This window comes from Leopardus geoffroyi, chromosome B2 (assembly GCF_018350155.1).
Source record: "Leopardus geoffroyi isolate Oge1 chromosome B2, O.geoffroyi_Oge1_pat1.0, whole genome shotgun sequence".
Lineage (NCBI taxonomy): Eukaryota > Metazoa > Chordata > Mammalia > Carnivora > Felidae > Leopardus > Leopardus geoffroyi.
In genome coordinates, this window is record NC_059332.1 from 124,292,884 (window position 1) to 124,301,801 (window position 8,918).

An 8,918-nucleotide genomic window follows, 5' to 3' on the forward strand; every position below is an offset into this window, starting at 1 on the left:
GATACATTTGTAACGATTCTGCTTCACTAGGTCTGAAGTACCAGACGTGCTCGGGCAGGAAGTTCCTCTGATGGACCATAGGAAAAGACACCAGGATCTCAAAGCAGAACAGAAATAGTACAAACCAACCTGACAGAGTGCTTTAGGATTTGCAAAATACTTTCCTAAACAGTAACTCAGTCTTGCTGAGGGTTTTGAACTTTGTTCTGACAAAGAAGACAAGGCCTGGACGTGCTCTCCTCAAACACATGATTTCAGAATTGACACGAGGTGATATTTTAAGTACTCTCTACTCCTACCCGGGCTAAGTCATTTTCTTGTGATATAAAATTTGTTATCGTTCAGGGCAACCCTTTAGAATCCATTGATGGAGGGGGCGCCTGGGTGGCTCAGTCGGTTAAGCGTCCGACTTCCGCTCAGGTCACGATCTCGCGGTCCGTGAGTTCGAGCCCCGCGTCGGGCTCTGGGCTGACAGCTCAGAGCCTGGAGTCTGCTTCCGATTCTGTGTCTCCCTCTCTCTCTGCCCCTCCCCCGTTCATGCTCTGTCTCTCTCTGTCTCAAAAATAAATAAACGTTAAAAAAAAAAAAGAATCCATTGATGGAAACGAGTGAACTCTATGACACATTCGATCTCAAAACTGTGCTTCTCTAAACAATAAGTCTATTTCCTTTTTTTCTTTAACAAGAGAACTTTCACTGGTCTGCGTTGTTGTTTTACTCTTCTGATCTCAGGGCCACACCTAGCGTAAGAGTGCTTAAACTATCACACAACTCTGACATTTTCATAAATGTAAAAACAAATCCAAACTTGCCTTAGGCCTGCTGAATCCAAGAATTCCACGTTATTAGGTGCCATTTCACCGTAAAGTAACTGAGTTCTCTTTCTTAGACGTAAACAAATATCCTCAATCGACTTCGACACTCAAATAATGGCAGTACAATTCACTCCAATTCCTCTGGAACATCTGCTATTTCCAACATTATGCTGGGGGTGATGATGTAAATAAAGGAAGACGCGAGCCTTCATGAAACTTTGGTTTAGGGGGAGAAACAGATTACTGAGCTCTTCATTTTTAACAAAATAGACTTCCCGGGGCCCCCTGGGTGGCTCTGTTGGTTAAGTATCTGACTCTTGATTTCAGCTCAGGTCATGATCTTGAGGTTCATGGGACTGAGCCTGCATCCGGCTTCTGTGCTGGCAGCATGGTACCTGCTAGGGATTCTCTCTTCCTCTCTCTCTGCCCCTCCCCTTCTCTCTCTGTCTCTCTCTCAAAATAAATAAATAAACATTGAAAAAAAAAAAAAAGGATAGACTTGTTGTAACTCTAGTGTTGAAGGACAGGCTACAAGTTTTCCATGTAGTAATAACATTATTTTTTTATCTTTTTAAATTGTTTTTAATGTGTATTGACTTTTGACAGAGAGAGACAGAGACAGGGTGTGAATGGGGGATAGGCGGAGAGAGAGGGAGACACAGAATCTGGAGCAGACTCCAGGCTCTGAGCTGTCAGCACAGAGCCTGACACGCAGCTCGAACTCACAAGCCATGAGATGATGGCTTGAGCTGAAGTCAGTTGCTTAACTGACTGAGCCACCCAGGCACCCCAATACTTGACATTATTATATGTGTATATATAAGCATATATACATAGTATACACATATGTGTGTATGCATGCATACATATATACAACATATATTACTTATCTTTTCCTGGGTGATGTGCATTGAGAGATGATTCAGTCACAACCTGGATTGCCGCTGGGTTAGAAGCGCAGGCCTTCAGTCGTAACTGAACTTGAATCCGGCTCTGCCGCTTATCAGACGTTGGTCTACGCAGACTATTTAAATGATGCAGACTTTATTTTCTTTCCCCTATAAAATAGGGGAAAGCAATAACTTTCGGAGGGTGGATTAAATTTAAAAATGGTTGGGGCGCCTGGGTGGCGCAGTCGGTTAAGCGTCCGGCTTCAGCCAGGTCACGATCTCGCGGTCCGTGAGTTCGAGCCCCGCGTCAGGCTCTGGGCTGATGGCTCAGAGCCTGGAGCCTGTTTCCGATTCTGTGTCTCCCTCTCTCTCTGCCCCTCCCCCGTTCATGCTCTGTCTCTCTCTGTCCCAAAAATAAATAAAATAAACGTTGAAAAAAAAAAAAAATAAATAAATAAATAAATAAATAAATTTAAAAATGGTCATAAAGCAACTTCGCATGCAAACCAGTACATAGTAAGTGCTCAATATACGGTAGGTATTATTTTCATGAGCTTTCTTCCCGAAGACATGTACACAGAAATCACAAAGTAGTCTGTACATGTTATGGTGGACGCATAAAGCGAAAAGGAGAGTACGGTGCAGGGGTCTTCACAGTGTACCCCCACAGTGTCCTAGGCATCGGCAGATGTGCCTTGGGTGCTGAGGGGCAGGGGTGAGGTGTGGAGAGGGTATGAGAGGGAGGAAATGACACCACCACCACCCCGCTACCCCTGTTGTCATTTCAACCAGAGCAGCTCTGTGAAGTGTGTGTGTGTGTGTGTGTGTGTGTGAATATTGGCCTTTCCTATCACATTGCACTCAAGAAAGGATCTTGTCTAAAATTACCACTGAGACTAGGAGTCTTACACTGACGTTCTCATTTCGAATCTTTTCTCTGGAGGTTCTTGAGTAAGTCGGTCCTCACCTTCCTCGACTTCACTTTCTTCTATGATGTGAGTGATTCATTTATTGTCCTCGCTGGGTATAAAGTCCTGTCAGTTTTGGGACATGTGGGGAAACTATTGCTAGGCTGACTACCCCGAAGGAATACTTTCTCCTAGAAACGCCTCCCCTACTTGGAGCATGTTTGTTGGTTTGTTGATACATCTTTACTTGTATCACTTTTTGCTTTTCTCCACATGTGAACTCGGAGACTCCCTAAAAGTTTCCAGGCAGGCCATGGTAGCTCTCAAAAGCGATTGGGTGGCGCAGGAGTGCTCTGGGATGTAGGTTCTGGAATCATTGTGCCCATTGGTCAACTCCAGTGTAAGTAGCTTTACCTGGAGAATGGCTTTCTCTCATCAGAATTGCCTCACTTGTGTTCCCTCTACACTAGCAACTGAGTTCATTAAAATCCATCAGTTCAAGGAGAAGGCACAAAAGCATCTATGTTTTTTAAAAAATTTTTAGGGACTCTTGGGAAGATGGCGGCGTAGGAGGACGCTGGGCTCACCGCGCGTCCTGCTGATCACTTAGATTCCACCTACACCTGCCTAAATAACCCAGAAAACTGCCAAGGATTAGCAGAACGGAGTCGCCGGAGCCAAGCGCAGACGAGAGGCCCACGGAAGAGGGTAGGAAGGGCGGCAAGGCGGTGCGCGCTCCACGGACTGGCGGGAGGGAGCCGGGGCGGAGGGGCGTCTCGCCGGCCAAGCAGAGCCCCTGAGTCTGGCTGGCAAAAGCGGAGGGGCCTGACGGACTGTGTTCCGACAGCAAGCGCGACTTAGCGTCTGGGAGGTCATAAGTTAACAGCTCTGCTCGGAAAGCGGGAAGGCTGGAGGACAAAGGGAGGGAGAGCTGCTGAGCCCCCAGACGACAGAGCTCAGTTTGGCGGGGAACAAAGGCGCTCGCCAGCGCCATCTCCCCCACCCATCCCCCAGCCAAAATCCCAAAGGGAACCAGTTCCTGCCAGGGAACTTGCTTGCTCTGTGCAAACACCCAATGCTGTGCTTCTGCGGAGCCAACCCTCTGGCAGTGGGTCTGACTCCCTCCCGCTGCCACAGGGCCCCTCCTGAAGTGGATCACCTAAGGAGAAGCGAGCTAAGCCTGCCCCTCCTGCCCCTGTGCACCTTGCCTACCCACCCCAGCTAATACGCCAGATCCCCAGCATCACAAGCCTGGCAGTGTGCAAGTAGCCCAGACGGGCCACGCCACCCCACAGTGAATCCCGCCCCTAGGAGAGGGGAAGAGAAGGCACACACCAGTCTGACTGTGGCCCCAGCGGTGGGCCGGGGGCAGACATCAGGTCTGACTGCGACTCCGCCCACCAACTCCAGTTATACACCACAGCACAGGGGAAGTGCCCTGCAGGTCCTCACCACACCAGGGACTATCCAAAATGACCAAGCGGAAGAATTCCCCTCAGAAGAATCTCCAGGAAATAACAACAGCTAATGAGCTGATCAAAAAGGATTTAAATAATATAACAGAAAGTGAACTTAGAATAATAGTCATAAAATTAATCGCCGGGCTTGAAAACAGTATAGAGGACAGCAGAGAATCTCTTGCTACAGAGATCAAGGGACTAAGGAACAGTCATGAGGAGCTGAAAAACGCTTTAAATGAAATGCAAAACAAAATGGAAACCACCACGGCTCGGATTGAAGAGGCAGAGGAGAGAATAGGTGAACTAGAAGATAAAGTTATGGAAAAAGAGGAAGCTGAGAAAAAGAGAGATAAAAAAATCCAGGAGTATGAGGGGAAAATTAGAGAACTAAGTGATACGCTAAAAAGAAATAATATACGCATAATTGGTATCCCAGAGGAGGAAGAGAGAGGGAAAGGTGCTGAAGGGGTACTTGAAGAAATAATAGCTGAGAACTTCCCTGAACTGGGGAAGGAAAAAGGCATTGAAATCCAAGAGGCACAGAGAACTCCCTTCAGACGTAACTTGAATCGATCTTCTGCACGACATATCATAGTGAAACTGGCAAAATACAAGGATAAAGAGAAAATTCTGAAAGCAGCAAGGGGTAAACGTGCCCTCACATATAAAGGGAGACCTATAAGACTCGTGACTGATCTCTCTTTTGAAACTTGGCAGGCCAGAAAGAATTGGCACGAGATTTTCAGTGTGCTAGACAGAAAAAATATGCAGCCGAGAATCCTTTATCCAGCAAGTCTGTCATTTAGAATAGAAGGAGAGATAAAGGTCTTCCCAAACAAACAAAAACTGAAGGAATTTGTCACCACTAAACCAGCCCTACAAGAGATCCTAAGGGGGACCCTGTGAGACAAAGTACCAGAGACAACACTACAAGCATAAAACATACAGACATCACAATGACTCTAAACCCGTATCTTTCTATAATAACACTGAATGTAAATGGATTAAATGCGCCAACCAAAAGACATAGGGTATCAGAATGGATAAAAAAACAAGACCCATCTATTTGCTGTCTACAAGAGACTCATTTTAGACCTGAGGACACCTTTAGATTGAGAGTGAGGGGATGGAGAACTATTTATCATGCTACTGGAAGCCAAAAGAAAGCTGGAGTAGCCATACTTATATCAGACAAACTAGACTTTAAATTAAAGGCTGTAACAAGAGATGAAGAAGGACATTATATAATAGTTACAGGGTCTATTCATCAGGAAGAGCTAACAATTTTAAATGTCTATGCGCCGAATACCGGAGCCCCCAAATATATAAAACAACTACTCATAAACATAAGCAACCTTATTGATAAGAATGTGGTAATTGCAGGGGACTTTAACACCCCACTTACAGAAATGGATAGATCATCTAGACACACGGTCAATAAAGAAACAAGGGCCCTGAATGAGACATTGGATCAGATGGACTTGACAGATATATTTAGAACTCTGCATCCCAAAGCAACAGAATATACTTTCTTCTCGAGTGCACATGGAACATTCTCCAAGATAGATCATATACTGGGTCACAAAACAGCCCTTCATAAGTTTACAAGAATTGAAATTATACCATGCATACTTTCAGACCACAATGCTATGAAGCTTGAAATCAACCACAGAAAAAAGTCTGGAAAACCTCCAAAAGCATGGAGGTTAAAGAATACCCTACTAACGAATGAGTGGGTCAACCAGGCAATTAGAGAAGAAATTAAAAAATATATGGAAACAAACGAAAATGAAAATACAACAATCCAAACGCTTTGGGATGCAGCGAAGGCAGTCCTGAGAGGAAAATACATTGCAATCCAGGCCTATCTCAAGAAACAAGAAAAATCCCAAATACAAAATCTAACAGCACACCTAAAGGAAATAGAGGCAGAGCAGCAAAGACACCCCAAACCCAGCAGAAGAAGAGAAATAATAAAGATCAGAGCAGAAATAAACAATATAGAGTCTAAAAAAACTGTAGAGCAGATCAACGAAACCAAGAGTTGGTTTTTTGAAAAAATAAACAAAATTGACAAACCTCTAGCCAGGCTTCTCAAAAAGAAAAGGGAGATGACCCAAATAGATAAAATCATGAATGAAAATGGAATTATTACAACCAATCCCTCAGAGATACAAACAATTATCAGGGAATACTATGAAAAATTATATGCCAACAAATTGGACAACCTGGAAGAAATGGACAAATTCCTGAACACCCACACTCTTCCAAAACTCAATCAGGAGGAAATAGAAAGCTTGAACAGACCCATAACCAGCGAAGAAATTGAATCGGTTATCAAAAATCTCCCAACAAATAAGAGTCCAGGACCAGATGGCTTCCCAGGGGAGTTCTACCAGACGTTTAAAGAAGAGATAATACCTATCCTTCTCAAGCTATTCCAAGAAATAGAAAGGGAAGAAAAACTTCCAGACTCATTCTATGAAGCCAGTATTACTTTGATCCCTAAACCAGACAGAGACCCAGTAAAAAAAGAGAACTACCGGCCAATATCCCTGATGAATATGGATGCAAAAATTCTCAATAAGATACTAGCAAATCGAGTTCAACGGCATATAAAAAGAATTATTCACCATGATCAAGTGGGATTCATTCCTGGGATGCAGGGCTGGTTCAACATTTGCAAATCAATCAACGTGATACATCACATTAACAAAAAAAAAGAGAAGAACCATATGATCCTGTCAATCGATGCAGAAAAGGCCTTCGACAAAATCCAGCACCCTTTCTTAATAAAAACCCTTGAGAAAGTCGGGATAGAAGGAACATACTTAAAGATCATAAAAGCCATTTATGAAAAGCCCACAGCTAACATCATCCTCAACGGGGAAAAACTGAGAGCTTTTTCCCTGAGATCAGGAACACGACAGGGATGCCCACTCTCACCGCTGTTGTTTAACATAGTGCTGGAAGTTCTAGCATCAGCAATCAGACAACAAAAGGAAATCAAAGGCATCAAAATTGGCAAAGATGAAATCAAGCTTTCGCTTTTTGCAGATGACATGATATTATACATGGAAAATCCGATAGACTCCACCAAAAGTCTGCTAGAATTGATACATGAATTCAGCAAAGTTGCAGGATACAAAATCAATGTACAGAAATCAGTTGCATTCTTATACACTAACAATGAAGCAACAGAAAGACAAATAAAGAAACTGATCCCATTCACAATTGCACCAAGAAGCATAAAATACCTAGGAATAAATCTAACCAAAGATGTAAAGGATCTGTATGCTGAAAACTATAGAAAGCTTATGAAGGTAATTGAAGAAGATTTAAAGAAATGGAAAGACATTCCCTGCTCATGGATTGGAAAAATAAATATTGTCAAAATGTCAATACTACCCAAAGCTATCTACACATTCAATGCAATCCCAATCAAAATTGCACCAGCATTCTTCTCGAAACTAGAACAAGCAATCCTAAAATTCATATGGAACCACAAAAGGCCCCGAATAGCCAAAGGAATTTTGAAGAAGAAGACCAAAGCAGGAGGCATCACAATCCCAGACTTTAGCCTCTACTACAAAGCTGTCATCATCAAGACAGCATGGTATTGGCACAAAAACAGACACATAGACCAATGGAATAGAATAGAAACCCCAGAACTAGACCCACAAACGTATGGCCAACTCATCTTTGACAAAGCAGGAAAGAATATCCAATGGAAAAAAGACAGCCTCTTTAACAAATGGTGCTGGGAGAACTGGACAGCAACATGCAGAAGGTTGAAACTAGACCACTTTCTGACACCATTCACAAAAATAAACTCAAAATGGATAAAGGACCTGAATGTGAGACAGGAAACCATCAAAACCTTAGAGGAGAAAGCAGGAAAAGACCTCTCTGACCTCAGCCGTAGCAATCTCTTACTTGACACATCCACAAAGGCAAGGGAATTAAAAGCAAAAGTGAATTACTGGGACCTTATGAAGATAAAAAGCTTCTGCACAGCAAAGGAAACAACCAATAAAACTAAAAGGCAACCAACGGAATGGGAAAAGATATTTGCAAATGACATATCGGACAAAGGGCTAGTATCCAGAATCTATAAAGAGCTCACCAAACTCCACACCCGAAAAACAAATAACCCAGTGAAGAAATGGGCAGAAAACATGAATAGTCACTTCTCTAAAGAAGACATCCGGATGGCCAACAGGCACATGAAAAGATGTTCAGCATCGCTCCTTATCAGGGAAATACAAATCAAAACCACACTCAGGTATCACCTCACGCCAGTCAGAGTGGCCAAAATGAACAAATCAGGAGACTATAGATGCTGGAGAGGATGTGGAGAAACGGGAACCCTCTTGCACTGTTGGTGGGAATGCAAATTGGTGCAGCCGCTCTGGAAAGCAGTGTGGAGGTTCCTCAGAAAATTAAAAATAGACCTACCCTATGACCCAGCACTGCTAGGAATTTATCCAAGGGATACAGGAGTACTGATGCATAGGGGCACTTGTACCCCAATGTTCATAGCAGCACTCTCAACAATAGCCAAATTATGGAAAGAGCCTAAATGTCCATCAACTGATGAATGGATAAAGAAATTGTGGTTTATATACACAATGGAATACTATGTGGAAATGAGAAAAAATGAAATATGGCCCTTTGTAGCAACGTGGATGGAACTGGAGAGTGTGATGCTAAGTGAAATAAGCCATACAGAGAAAGACAGATACCATATGGTTTCACTCTTATGTGGATCCTGAGAAACTTGGCAGGAACCCATGGGGGAGGGGGAGGAAAAAAGAAAAAAAAAAAAAAAAAAGAGATTAGAGT